General features: G+C 39.1%; 1 protein-coding gene across 4 annotated transcripts in view; it reads left to right on the top strand.

Annotated features, from left to right (window-relative positions):
- Window positions 1-449: 449 nt before the first annotated feature.
- Window positions 450-15853, top strand: part of LOC128697283 (zinc finger protein 271) — a 36107-nt gene continuing 20703 nt past the window's right edge. The window contains exons 1-2 of one of the 4 annotated variants that reach the window (XM_070094864.1): window positions 674-858; window positions 10270-10430. The gene's annotated coding sequence lies outside the window, so the exon portion shown is untranslated. Of the gene's footprint in view, window positions 469-673; window positions 859-10269; window positions 10431-15853 lie in introns of those variants that run through there. The other 3 variants (XM_070094865.1, XM_070094863.1, XM_053788914.2) reach the window with 3 other exon arrangements.

Raw genomic sequence — 15853 nt, 5'->3', positions numbered from 1 at the left:
GACCTAAATTGCTCGAAATGCTCTGCATAACAGGCAACTCTCTATGTATAACAGTATGTCATTGATGTCAGCTGGGCCTGTATGCTTTGTACATATATACTTGTAGAAATAAAGATATAATATTATTATAATTATTATTAATTCCATGTCCATACCTCATAAATATGAAGAATTCCATATACTTGTCAAGTTTAAACATTAGCTAATTTTATTCAGTCTTAAGTTTGTCCAAAATGTTGTGCAGACTATGGGCTTTTTACGTGATAATCCAGCATTCCTGTAAAAGTTGTATAAAATAAAAAATTTGGTGTCGATGTTGACTTTGATTTTCTGATTTTCATTAATATTAAGAAGTTAAAGCCGACAATAGCGAGTTATAGATAACATGGAGTTAACGATGAGATTAGCACTTCAGCGCTGACATTAGCAAGTTAACGTTGAAAATAACATTAAGGAGTTAACATTGAGGTTAGTGAGTTATTGGTGACTTAGGGAGTTGAGGCTGATATTAGCAGATTAAGCGCTGACATTAGCATGTTACGCTGACATTAAGGAGCTAAAACTGAGGTTAGGAAGTTACCTTGTATTTTAGCGAACTAACATTGACAACATCGAGTTATCGCCGATATTTACCAGTTACTGCTGACACTAGCAGCTTAAAGTTGACATTAACAGGTTACAACTGAAATTAGCATGTTAGTCCTAATTAGCGAGTGACTGTAGGAGGAAGGCTGGTGTTAGCAACACTGGCAGCTTCAAGGATAACATCAACAACAACATCACAACCACAAATCACATTTGTTATCCTCCCTAGACACAGTTATTAGCTTGACTTCCATGAAATGGTGGACAGGTGAGGTAAGTAGGACTACAGATGTACTAATTATTAATTAAGATAGGCCATAGTTGTCTTAGAAAGCAGGTAAATATGCAGTGCTCAACTGTGGCTTCGTCCTTGCTGTGGTGTCACCACAGCAACTACAACGACCTTGCTGTGGTTGTCACCACAACAGCCGCATTGTTGATGTGGTGGTGTCACAACTGCCACCACGTCCTTGGGGTGCTGTTGTCACCACAACTACAAGCTTGCTGTGGTGGTTGTCACTGACCACACCCGAGGATCACGCTTGCTCTGGTCTCTCAACCACAGCAATTGTAACCCTGTCACATCATTGATGTGGTGATGTCGCTCACCACAACAATCACAACCAAGGGTCGTACTTGTTGTGGTAATGCCACTACAACCTAGGGTTATCCTTGCTGTGGTAATGTCACTACAACCTAGGGTCATCCTTGCTGTGGTAATGTCACTACAACCTAGGGTCATCCTTGCTGTGGTAATGTCACTACAACTTAGGGTCATCCTTGCTGTGGTAATGGCATTACAACCTAGGGTCATCTTTGCTGTGGTAGTGTCACTACAACCTAGGGTCATCCTTGCTGTGGTAATGTCACTACAACTTAGGGTCATCCTTGCTGTGGTAATGGCATTACAACCTAGGGTCATCTTTGCTGTGGTAGTGTCACTACAACCTAGGGTCATCTTTGCTGTGGTAATGTCACTACAACCTAGGGTCATCCTTGCTGTGGTAGTGTCACTACAACCTAGGGTCATTCTATGGTAATGTCACTACAACCTAGGGTCATCCTTGCTGTGGTAATGTCACTACACCCTAGGGTCATCCTTGCTGTGGTAGTGTCACTACAACCTAGGGCCATCCTTGCTGTGGTAATGTCACTACACCCTAGGGTCATCCTTGCTGTGGTAATGTCACTACAACCTAGGGTCATCCTTACAGTGGTAATGTCACTACAACCTAGGGTCATCCTTACAGTGGTAATGTCACTACAACCTAGGGTCATCCTTAAGTGGTAATGTCACTACACCCTAGGGTCATCCTTGCTGAGGTAATGTCACTACACCCTAGGGTCATCCTTGCTGTGGTAGTGTCACTACAACCTAGGGCCGTCCTTGCTGTGGTAATGTCACTACACCCTAGGGTCATCCTTGCTGTGGTAATGTCACTACAACCTAGGGTCATCCTTACAGTGGTAATGTCACTACAACCTAGGGTCATCCTTACAGTGGTAATGTCACTACAACCTAGGGTCATCCTTACAGTGGTAATGTCACTACACCCTAGGGTCATCCTTGCTGTGGTAGTGTCACTACAACCTAGGGTCATCCTTGCTGTGGTAGTGTCACTACAACCTAGGGTCATCCTTGCTGTGGTAATGTCACTACAACCTAGGGTCATCCTTACAGTGGTAATGTCACTACAACCTAGGGTCATCCTTACAGTGGTAATGTCACCACAACCTAGGGTCATCCTTACAGTGGTAATGTCACTACACCCTAGGGTCATCCTTGCTGTGGTAGTGTCACTACAACCTAGGGTCATCCTTGCTGTGGTAGTGTCACTACAACCTAGGGTCATCCTTGCTGTGGTAATGTCACTACAACCTAGGGTCATCCTTGCTGTGGTAATGTCACTACACCCTACATCCTTGCTGAGGTAATGTCACTACAACCTAGGGTCATCCTTGCTGTGGTAATGTCACTACAACCTAGGGTCATCCTTGCTGTGGTAATGTCACTACACCCTAGTGTCATCCTTGCTGTGGTAGTGTCACTACAACCTAGGGCCATCCTAGCTGTGGTAATGTCACTACAACCTAGGGTCATCCTTGCTGTGGTAATGTCACTACACCCTAGGGTCATCCTTGCTGTGGTAATGTCACTACAACCTAGGGTCATCCTTGCTGAAGTAATGTCACTACACCCTAGGGTCATCCTTGCTGAGGTAATGTCACTACACCCTAGGGCCATCCTTGCTGTGGTAATGTCACTACACCCTAGGGTCATCCTTGCTGAGGTAATGTCACTACACCCTAGGGTCATCCTTGATGTGGTAGTCACTGCAACCTAGGGTCATACTTGCTGTGGTAGTCACTACAGCCTAAGGTCATCCTTGCTGTGGTAATGTTACTATGCCCTAGGGTCATCCTTGCTTTGGTAATGTCACTACACCCTAGTGTCATCCTTGCTGAGGTAATGTCACTACAACCTAGGGTCATCCTTGCTGTGGTAGTCACTGCAACCTAGGGTCATACTTGCTGTGGTAGTCACTACAGCCTAGGGGCATCTTTGCTGTGGTAATGTCACTACACCCTAGGGTCATCCTTGCTGTGGTAATGTCACTACAACCTAGGGTCATCCTTGCTGAAGTAATGTCACTACACCCTAGGGTCATCCTTGCTGAGGTAATGTCACTACACCCTAGGGCCATCCTTGCTGTGGTAGTCACTACAGCCTAGGGTCATCCTTGCTGTGGTAGTGTCACTACAACCTAGGGTCATCCTTGCTGTGATAATGTCACTACAACCTAGGGTCATCCTTGCTGTGGTAATGTCACTACACCCTACATCCTTGCTGAGGTAATGTCACTACAACCTAGGGTCATCCTTGCTATGGTAATGTCACTACAACCTAGGGTCATCCTTGCTGTGGTAATGTCACTACACCCTAGTGTCATCCTTGCTGTGGTAGTGTCACTACAACCTAGGGCCATCCTAGCTGTGGTAATGTCACTACAACCTAGGGTCATCCTTGCTGTGGTAATGTCACTACAACCTAGGGTCATCCTTGCTGAAGTAATGTCACTACACCCTAGCGTCATCCTTGCTGAGGTAATGTCACTACACCCTAGGGCCATCCTTGCTGTGGTAATGTCACTACACCCTAGGGTCATCCTTGCTGAGGTAATGTCACTACACCCTAGGGTCATCCTTGATGTGGTAGTCACTGCAACCTAGGGTCATACTTGCTGTGGTAGTCACTACAGCCTAAGGTCATCCTTGCTGTGGTAATGTCACTATGCCCTAGGGTCATCCTTGCTATGGTAATGTCACTACACCCTAGTGTCATCCTTGCTGAGGTAATGTCACTACAACCTAGGGTCATCCTTGCTGTGGTAGTCACTGCAACCTACGGTCATACTTGCTGTGGTAGTCACTACAGCCTAGGGGCATCTTTGCTGTGGTAATGTCACTACACCCTAGGGTCATCCTTGCTGTGGTAATGTCACTACAACCTAGGGTCATCCTTGCTGTGGTAGTCACTGCAACCTACGGTCATACTTGCTGTGGTAGTCACTACAGCCTAGGGGCATCTTTGCTGTGGTAATGTCACTACACCCTAGGGTCATCCTTGCTGTGGTAATGTCACTACAACCTAGGGTCATCCTTGCTGAAGTAATGTCACTACACCCTAGGGTCATCCTTGCTGAGGTAATGTCACTACACCCTAGGGCCATCCTTGCTGTGGTAATGTCACAACTCCCTCGGGTCATCCTTGCTGAGGTAATGTCACTACACCCTAGGGTCATCCTTGCTGTGGTAGTCACTACAGCCTAGGGTCATCCTTGCTGTGGTAATGTCACTATGCCCTAGAGTCATCCTTGATATGGTAATGTCACTACACCCTAGGGTCATCCTTGCTGAGGTAATGTCACTACAACCTAGGGTCATCCTTGCTGTGGTAGTCACTGCAACCTAGGGTCATACTTGCTGTGGTGGGCACTACAGCCTAGGGACATCCTTGCTGTGGTAATGTCAGTACACCCTAGGGTCATCCTTGCTGTGGTAGTCACTACAGCCTAGGGGCATCCTTGCTGTGGTAATGTCCTTACAACCTAGGGTGATCCTTGCTGTGGTAGTCACTGTAACCTAGGGTCATACTTGCTGTGGTAGTCACTACAACCTTGGGTCATCCTTGCAGTGGTAGTCACTGCAACCTAGGGTCATCCTTGCTGTGGTAGTCACTGCAGCCTAGGGTAGTCATTGCTGTGGTAGTCACTGCAGCTTTGGGTCATCCTTGGTGTGGTAGTCACTACAAGCTATGAGCATTCCTGCTGTGGTAGTCACTACAACGAAGGGGAATTCTTGCTGTGGTAATCTACAACCTAGGGTCATCATTGCTGTGGTAGTCACTACAACCTAGGGTCATCCTTGCTGTGGTAATGTCACTATATCCTAGGGGCATCCTTGCTTGGGTGATATCTCAACCCATCTTATGAGAAACTTGAGTGTCTTAGATGTTTCTCCCACCAGATGTACCTCTTTTGACTGTAACTAATTTTCACAAAGTTGAGTTACTTCGCTGTTTTAATTTTTAAGGTTATGTCTAACTTTTTTGGGTTATCCTAGGTAATTTACACATGTTACTATGTATTATAATTATACTTGTGTACCTGTACCTAAATAAACTTCTCACTCTAATGCAGAGAAATGAATATAGAGTCTTTTAGAGTGGAGCCAGTGGAAGAAGTGGAGCAATGCAACAGTAGTAGATGCATGTGACATGGAACCTACTAGTAGAGTAGATCAGGCACGTAAGGTGTGCCAGAGATGTACCAATGGAGTTGTAGAGACATTAGTTTCCTAAAAAGAAAGCTGGTGGTCAATCCAGTAGTGGAATCTGTTGTAGACGTGGTCACATGTGGGGGAAGGGCTCACTACAAAAGGGCTTCTTTATCCTGTTTCTGTATTAGATTAATAAAGCTCCTAGTGGGCAAAAAGTCTCGCTGTTCACGCACTCTCTCCTCCCTAACACTGCCACCTTTGCTGTTTGCACAAACACACACTCCTCCCTAACACTGCCACCTTTGCTGTTCACATACACTCCTCCCTAACACTGCCACCTTTGCTGTTCACATACACTCCTTCCTAACACTGCCACCTTTGCTGTTCACATACACTCCTTCCTAACACTGCCATGTTTGTTGCACACACTCTTTGCTTTTCCAACTGACATTGTTTTGCTTCATCCACTATAACCACCATTCAACATCAGATTTTATTCCATAAATTTTCCGAAATTTAAATTTGTATATCATGGAGAGAAAAGGAGGAAGAGGGAAGAGATAAGTAATGACATTTGTTTTGAAGATTATTTTAGGAAATTGTGAATTGAAAAATATGGGAAATTGTGATTTCCAATTTACTGTAAATAACTTATAGTGGTGAACCAAATCTAGATAAAGTATATTCAGCATTTTGATCAGTACTCAACATGCATATAAAAATTTAATTCAACAAAAAAATTACACATATGCCATTTCATTGCAAACTGTGCATGCATGCATTATATATATGTCATGCCAAATAGGTAAAACTTGTAATTTTAGTCTAAATAGCAATGCTCTTCTTGCTGAATGAGGCAAGCGAAAATTTATGTATGCAATAATTTCGCAAAAATCATTCCAAACCTAACAAAAAAAAATATATTTCATTGTTTTTGTTTATTATTAAATTATTGTAAACTTATCTAAAATATATTTAGTTGGATTAGGCTAAATTAAATTGTGCTTGTTATAATAAGGTTAGGTAAGTTTTCTAAGGGTCTTTTTGTACAAAATTATTAATTTTCACATTACATTAATGAAAAAATTGTATCTTTAAATGTACAGTAGGGCCCCACTTTATGGAGTTCCGCTAATACGGCGATTTCAAATTATAACCAAAACTCGCTATACGGCTCTCCCTGTCTTTCTAAAAATGGCGCACCCCATCTGGATTGTTTACATTCTCTGTGAGCACATCTCTATTATGTCTGGAAACTTTCTAGAGTTTCAAGTGTTATAAAGTTATTGCATATTTTGTATGTACTCTGATAATTATACAGCGAAACCTCTACTTACGAGTGCATCCACTTGTGAATTTTTCCAGATATGAGCAGTTGCTTGGTTGATTTTTTGCTTCCATACACGAGTGAAATTTCCAGATGCAAGCGGGCCTCGAGGGATGTTCCTTGACGCTGGTAACGGGCTCTTACTCTTGATCTAGGGAATTGGATCTCGGTTGTTTGTTGGACTATCTTATTGAAACTTGGGCAATGTATGATGGAAAGATGCTTCTTAATGTACACCAAAAATGAAAGAAATCGGACCATAAATAACGGAGTTCACTTCTCACCCATTAGCCGCCCCTTAGCGGTATTTTCGTATGGTTTTTATGGTTGTATTCTTGTTTTTTTGGTCTCATTTGATAGAATGGAAGATATATTACAGAAATAGATATGATTTTGTTTGGTTTCATGATGAAAAGTACCTTGAAATTGAGCTCAAAGTAGCAAAAATGTTCAATTCTTTGGTGATGGTCAAGAGTAAACATTCCTGTATGCAGTCATGAATGGGTTGACATTATTTATACAATTACTTCAATAATGCAGTAGTCTGCATAACAGTAAATATTCCATTTTTTGTGTGAATAAAAATTACAATTTATTTATATTGTAATACAGTGGAGCCCCCGAGTTTCATGATTAATCCGTTCCAGAGTCTGCCAAATGTCGAAATTGCCAAATGGCGAAACCATTTTCCCCATAAGAAATAATGGAAATAAAATTAATCCGTTCCCGACACCCAAAAATATTAAAATAAAATATTTTTTTTCAAATTAAATAAAGATTTACATACTGAAAACAATGAGAAATCAAGTACAGTAGGGCCCCACTTATACGGCGGGTCAGGTTCCAGGCTGTCGCCGGAAAGCAGACATCGCCGGAAGGCAGAACGCCATTTTTTTCCATTTATAAATGCATATAAATGCCAGACAACACGTTTACACTTAATTATATTAAGTTAGTAATAGAACTAGGCATTAAAAACACACAAAGTAAAATACATTCACAGTACATTCATTACTTATCTTAAAGTATTTGCAATCTTAATGTAGGGAGAGAGGTGAGTAGTACTTATTTGTAGGAAGTCAGGTGTAGGTAGCCCTGGCTCCCCATCTCATACTTATTATACGATATTTAAAACATCCCAGAGAGGTAAAATACACACACAGTACACTCATTATTTACCTTAAAATATGTGTAGTCTTAATATAGGAAGAGAGGTGAGTCGTATTTATTTGTAGGAAGTCAGTGTAGGTAGCCGGTAGGCGTAGCCCAGGAGGGCTACCTACACCGTGGCCCAGAGCCATGTTATTAACATCGACATACCTTGTTTACTGAATTTAATTGTTTCTAACAACTACCTTTAGATGCCATCATAAACGAAGGGAGAAGTAATGAATAATTCATGCCGAAAATTGTAAACACAAGCGGAGTGGGGGAGTGCCTGGGCCAAACGCAGATTCATACACATTTTCTCTGATGGCTGAGCAGAGAAAACGTTATGTTGTCCCTCCGCCCGGCTACCACATAGCTCCACAAGTATTATTATCAGAGCACACATAAAATATGCAATAAATGCCAGACAACAAGTTTACACAAACTTATATTAAGTTAGCAATAGAAATAAGCATTAAAAACACAATAAAAGATAAGATACACACAGAGTACACTTATTACTCACATTAAAATATTAATATTAATGTGTGAGAGGTAAGTGGCAGGGTGTTTATTGAATAAAATCAGAATGGCACACCATCATCCTCTAACTTGGCACTTAAAGCAAGAGGCTTACGACGACTCTTTTTTATCACAGCTAAGCTTAGACGCCATCGTCAGTGAGATCCAACTAGTTAACGAAAGAGTAAACGAGAGAGAGAACGAGGTACAGAGTTCAGACAATGTGAGAACACAGACTGAACAGGTAGTGGGTGATCACTTGGTCAGGTGAAATAAATGTGTATTAATATGTGTCTACTTTTAGTTCATTCACGTACGTTTGTAAGAGTTTGTAAAACATTTACCTCAACACTTTTTTATTATAATAATAATAATTACCTCACAATACAAATACTCTTACATTGTGTACAAGTTGTACAAGTTAGTACAGAATAAACAAACAGCAACACACCATTTTTAGAGTGAATGAAGATAATAATAATAATGATATTATTATTATTATTATTATTATTATTATAAAAAGCACTAAACCCACAAGGGTCGTGAATTGCTATATATAGAGTAAAGGCATACGTAAAGAATATTTTTCTATAGTTATCTCCCAGTTTTTCTAGACAAAACGTAATTCTTCCGACACTACCTACACAGCCACTTTGTAAACTAATCTCATATTTTGGTCAATTTTTATTCTGTGAGTGTATGTATCATGTTTATATGTTATGTAACAGGTTTCATATATAATTTTGAGGAAAGTATCATAGATGGATTAATGAAAATGCCTATATTAATGTAAAATAAGACATTTAATGTGCCCAAGAGTGATTATTATTACGTAGTATTGACGTCATGAGTAGAGAGACTTAGCGATTTTAATGTGTACCTGCACACCAGTACAGTGTGTCAGTATATTTTAATGTGTACCTGCACACCAGTACAATGTGTCAGTATATTTTAATGTGTACCTGCACACCAGCACAGTGTGTAAGTATATTTAGGTACAGGTACACATAAGTATAATTATCAGAGTACATATAAAATACGCAGTAACTTTAACCCTTAAACGGTTCAAAGAGATTGACGTTCAGATTCGTAGTGCTACAAAAGTAGATCTACTATTTTTTTACATATTTTCAAATATAACAAAAAAAAAAGGTAGATAAGTTTTTTTTACACGTTTTCAAATGTAAAACAAAAAAGAAGATCTACATTTTTTTACATACTTTCAGATGTTGAAAAAACGTATATATACATTTGGACCATTTAAGGGTTAAAACACTTGAAATTTTGGAAAGTTTCCTGACATAATAGATGTGGTCACAGAGAATGTAAACAAACCGGGTGGGGGCGCCGTATTTGAAAGGCCACTTGCCGTATAGCAAATTTTGGTCATAATTTGACATCACCATATTAGTGGAACGCCGTAAGGCAAAACGCCGTAAAGCGAGGCCCTACTGAACATACATATAAAAAATAATAATAACATTACACTTACCTTTACTGAAGACTTCTGGGTGGATGGAAGATGGGAGGAGGGGATAGGAGGAAGGTGTACACTATTGTTTGGAAGGAGAATCTCCTTCCATTAGGACTTCAGGTATGAAGTCCTTATCTGGGGTTACTTCCTTTCTTCGTTTTTTAAAGACACTGGGAACAACTTGAGAGTCACTGGACCCCTGTCGCACAAAATATCTGTCCAGAGAGCTCTGTTTCTGATGGTTCTTTAAGATTTGTCTGAAGTGGGACAACACTGTCATTGTACATGTTGCCAATATGGCCTGCAACAGCTTTGTTTGCACTTCAGTCCACTTTGCACAAATGTCCTTAATCTTTGAAGAAGGCACCTTCCTCCATCTCTCTTCCTCCTCCTCTGCAGCAATATCCTGAGCTGTGATCTCTTGCTGTTGCAGATGAAGCTCTTTGCAGCTCTGCAGTGGTTAGCTCTTCCCTGTGCTCCTCCACCAACTCTTCCACATCCTCACCACTCACCTCCAACCCCAGGGACACCCCCAATTTATTAATAATAATAATAATAATTTGAACATACATACAGAGGTACAAAAAAATACAGGTAAGAGCAGCATGCCAAAGCCACTTGTATGCATAGCATTACGGGCTGGCTTAAAATTAACTTAAGATTAACTAAGCAAGGATGTAATCAGTGATAAAACATTATTGTAAACAAATAACAATAAAGCACAAATGAGTATTACAAAGACAGGTCATATGGTTGCATGCATTGCTGTACATTCAGTAGAATGGAGTATTCCGTTAGGTAGTGTATTTAAATAATAACAAAGTTAGATTGGGTCTTAGGTTTAACATTTATGTGATATAATTGTGAGAAACATTTAAGATATACAATTTATAAGATTCAGTTATTCAGTATTTATTTGGTTTTGGGTGAGTAAGTGATCTTTGAGAAGAGACTTGAATTTATAAACAGGTAGTGTTTCTTTTATATTTACAGGTAATGAATTCCAGATTTTAGGGCCTTTTATGTGCATTGAGTTTTTGCATAGCGTGAGATGGACACGAGGAACATCAAAGAGTGATCTGTGCCTTGTGTTATGGTCATGTGTTCTGTTGAGGTTGGCAAGGAGATGTTTGAGGGGAGGGTTAATATCAGAGTTAAGAGTTCTATGTATGTAATAGGTGCAGTAATAAGTATGGATGTTTTGTATGGTGAGTAGGTTTAGTGTTTTGAATATTGGTGGAGTGTGCTGCCTGTAGTGGGAATTTGTTATCATTCTGACTGCAGCCTTTTGTTGGGTAATTAGTGGTCTGAGATGGTTAATTGTTGTTGAGCCCCATGCACAAATTCCATAGGTGAGATAGGGGTAAATAAGAGAGTGATATAGGGCCAGGAGGGCTGACTGTGAAACATAGTACCGTATCTTCGATAGTATGCCTACGGTCTTGGAAATTTTCTTAGAAATTTGTTGTATATGTATTTGAAATTGGAGTCTATTATCAAGGTGGATTCCTAAGAATTTTCCCTCTGTTAGCTTTGTGATAGGTGATCAGTTTATCATTATGTTAAGAGGGACATCTGTAGCTCTGTTACCAAACTGAATGAAGTAGGTTTTGTCAATGTTTAGTGTAAGTTTGTTAGTCCTCATCCAGGTAGATATTTTCTGTAATTTGGTATTTACAGTATTGGCTAGCGTGACTGGGCTCGGGTGAGAGAAGACGTATGTAGTGTCATCTGCAAATAGTGTGGGTTTGAGTAATTGCTAAGCATTTGGTAGGTCATTTATGTATAGGAGAAAGAGAAGAGGGCCAAGGACACTTCCCTCTGGGACACCAACTGTAATTGGTTGTGCGGAAGAGTTTGCCCCATTTGCGTGCACATATTGGCTTCTGTTGCTGAGGTATGACTTGAGGTAGTTGAGGGAGTGCCCTCTTATACCATAGTGTGACAATTTTATGTGGAGCAAGTCATGGTCAACTGTATCAAAAGCTTTACGTAAGTCAATGAAGATCCCCAGTGGGACTTCTTTTTTCTCTATTGCAGTGTATATATGTTCTAGCATGTGTATAATAGCATCATTAGTATTTTTATTAGGCCTGAATCCAAATTGGCAGGGGTTGAGTATGTTTTGGGAGATGAGGTAGGAGTAGATTCGTTTATGAATTAATTTTTCGAAGATTTTTGAGAGAGGGTGTAAGTTGGATATTGGCCTATAGTTATTCAACTCCGTTTGGTCTCCTCCTTTATGGATCGGGGTGACCCTTGCTATTTTGAGAACTGTAGGGAAGGTGGAGGATTCAATGGATTTGTTAAAGAGTGTTGCAATGATTGGTGATAGCACTTGTGACACTTTTTTGTATATAAAGGGTGGTAAGGTATTTAAATCTCCTGCCTTGTTTTTTAGTGCGTTGATAATAAGGGAGACTTCGTATGGGTTAGTCGGAGCTAGGAACAGTGTGTTCGGGTAGTTGCCAGTGAGGTAGTCATGGTGGGGTATCTGAGCTTGGGATTTTATTGGCAAGGTTTTGTCCTATAATGGAGAAGAAATCATTGAGTCTGTTTGCTGTTTCTGTTGGTGGGAGTTGGGGTTCATCTGATTTTGCTAATTTTATTTCGCTACTTCGTGATATCTTTTTTGTTCCTAGAATTTCTGATAGAGTTTTCCAGGTCTTTTTTATATCACCTCGTAAGTTGGATAATCTGTTCTCATAATACAATTTTTTTGCCCTTCTTATCAGGCTGGTTAGGATTGACGAGTAACGTTTTGTTTGGTCTCTGGTTATGTAACCCATTCTGTACTGTTTTTCATATCGGTGTTTTGTATTTATGGATTTGAGAATGCTGGGTGTTAGCCAGGAACTGTTCAGTCTCTTAGCTGTCTTCTGTTTAGTTTTTTTAGGGCAGTGCTTGTTATAGAGGTATTGGGTCTTTTTTAGAAAGTTATTAATACATTCATCAATATCTGTATAGATTTCTAGCTCAATGTGCCAGTCAATGTTTGTTACTGCTGTTGTGAAGTTATTAATGGCTGCCTCATTGTGAAGTCTGAAGGTGACTTTAGTAGTGTCTTGGGGTAATTTACCAAGAATTGTTATGAGGAAAATAGGGTAGTGATCTGTGGTATTATCTCTGATTATGCCTGATTTTAAAGGGGATTAGTAAGTAAGTAAGTAAGTTTATTCAGGTATACACAAATACAGTTACATAGAATTATCATACATAACAGCATGTGTGTAGAGAACCTAGGATAACTCAAAAAAGTCAGACAGAGTGACTTATTTCCATTGGGGTCCTTTTACCTTATTATTATAATATAAAGGTTATAATATTTTCTTATTATTCTACATCTTATTATCATACTAAAAAGACTATCTACTACACCAAGGTCATTAAGACTAACTACAATACGAGGGTCATTACTAGGAATAAGGTAAAATTTACACGTATGTTAGCTAAAAAATAGAAAATCATTCCCCTCCCTTTCTGTAGCTACATTCATCAGACACCTTTTGGCACTCTTCTTGAACTGGTTCATGCTATGACTGGCTTTGACATGTGCGGGCAGTCTGTTCCATTTCTTTATTGCTGTACAATAAAAGGTGTTTGAAGCCTGGCCACTGACTGTGGGTACTACAAAGTTGTGCTCTCTCCCCCTAGTACTATGATTGCTTTGGTTCCCAACCTTGACAAAATTGACAGCAAGATATTCTGGACATTGTTTGTGAGCAATTTTATAAACATGATTTAGCTTCAGTTGTTTTACTCTGTCTTCAACATTGAGCATATCCAACTGCTGTAATTCATCCTGGCCTACATGTTCTCTTGGTCCCAGCCCCAGGATGAATCTTACGATTTTGTTCTGGGTGATTTGCAGTCTATATGGGATATGGTGTTGGTCCAGATGTGGTCAAGTAGGGAAACACTAGTCTCTGTAACTCTTGTAGGTTTTGTTACTGTTGGTAGCAACATGCAGTTACTCATTGTGTTTGTGAATTCAGTAACGTGTGGGTCCTGGTCTTGTAGGAGATTTATATTGAAGTCACCTGAGAGTAGTAAGTGATCTTTGTTCATGCGTGCATCAGTTATCATACTTCCTAGGTTTTGACTAAATTGGCTAATGTTTGACTGTGGAACTCTGTAGATGTTTATCAATGTGAGAGGTTTTTGTAGATATTTGGATTTGAATTTAGCTATTATATATTCCCTATGTTCATCCCTTGTGCAAGTATTAGTGATACATTCTAGTTGGTCTGAGTAGTATATAGCTGTGCCACCCCCTTGTTGGTCTGGCCTACAGTTCTGTATGGCTGTGTAACCAGGAATGGCATAGACATCAGTAGTATCAGGCTTTAGCCAGGTTTCATTTAGTGTAATTATGGACATATTGGCATGTAAGGAATTTAGTAATGCTATGAGGTCATCGTAATGCTTGCTTAAAGATCTGATATTGTAGTTAAAGACAGTTATGTTGTTGTTGGCTCTGAGGAGTGCCTTTGATTGTTCTGCTGTGTAGTAATTACAGTAACTGTTTGATTCATTTAAGTCATTAAATAAGAGATTGGTATCAGGATCAATGCTTGTAATCATAAGATTTGTAGTGAATCTATAGTCAGAATTAAGTATAAAACAAAGTAAATAGTCTAAAGCTAAAAAATAGCACCTGAATTATTCAACAAATGTAAAAATGATGAGCTAAAGTAGTTTTTTTAAAGCTAAAATAAAGGAGACTATAAAAGGGACTAAAATAATTTGTGGTGAACAAATAAAGTGATGATCAAATAATGGAGCTTGGGAATATGATAGTAGGTAGTACTTTAAAGGTAATTCTTTAAAGTTAGAATTAGGGAAAACAATATAAAAGGGACTAATATAAGTTGTGGTGAACAATAAAGTGGTAATCAAATAAATGAGCTTTGGACTATAATGGCAAAATTGTGAACTTATTACACTTTAGCACCTGAGAATAGCACATTGATTATTTTAACAATTGTGAATATATGAACTAGGGTAGTTATATAAAGCTAAAATAAAGGAGAAAATATATAAGGGACTAAAATTAAGTAATGGTAAACAAGTTAAATGGACAGATAGTCACTATGAAATAATATTGGTTTAGGAGTAAGATCTGATTTGTAATATTAAATAAGTTGAGCAGTTTATTGCACAATAAAAAGTAAAAAAAATGTGAGGTAGTTGATACTAGCTAGCAGAAGATAGTTTTGGGACTTGCAAAAAAATAATTGGAATATACACTAATTGCACACAATAAAAAGTGACTAAAAAACAAGTAATGGTAAACAAAATTAAATGGACAGGTAAGAACAATGAATAATATTAATTTGGAGTAAGATTTGACTTGTAACATAAAATTATGAGCAATTAATAGCAGTAAGAAAGAAGTATAAAGTACTGGAGGTAGTTGACATTAGCTAGTGATGAAAAATAAAAAATAATAATGCACAATTATAATAGTAACGTACACTATATGCACCACACGTATATATGTATTAAGGGCACTTATCTAATCTGTTACAGAAATGGCCGCTTTTCTAAGGAAGGTAGAGAAATCATGTTCGTTTGAGATGGTATATTGTTGCCCTGTTGATGTTTTCCTTACTAGTATTTTCCCATCTCGCGTGAAACACTGATGTATTTTGTTTTCCTGTTTAAGTTTTCTCAGCCTGAACAGAAGGCATTGACGTTTTCTTGTTAGACACTCATTTATGTACACTCCATTTTTCATTGTAATTGCTGATTTAATTAGGTCCTTTCTTTTATCGTATGAATGAAGTCTCATCATTATACTGTGTTTACTTCCTGGTTTTCCTAGCAAACGTGTTTCTTTGATTTCATTGTTTTGCACGATGACTTGTACGTGGTTCTGTATTATCCTGATAGCAGTTTCTTTGCACTGTGCTTGGGTTAAGTCACTAGGAATGTGTGGGCTGTTTATTATAACTGCATCAGACAACTTGTCTTGTTCAGTTTTGTCGTCTTGGAAATCAAGGTATTCATTTAGT

Source organism: Cherax quadricarinatus, chromosome 48 (genome assembly GCF_038502225.1).
Source record: "Cherax quadricarinatus isolate ZL_2023a chromosome 48, ASM3850222v1, whole genome shotgun sequence".
NCBI classification, from domain to species: Eukaryota; Metazoa; Arthropoda; class Malacostraca; order Decapoda; family Parastacidae; genus Cherax; species Cherax quadricarinatus.
The sequence above is the reverse complement of the archived record's forward strand: the minus strand, read 5'-3'. Positions and strand labels throughout refer to the sequence as shown.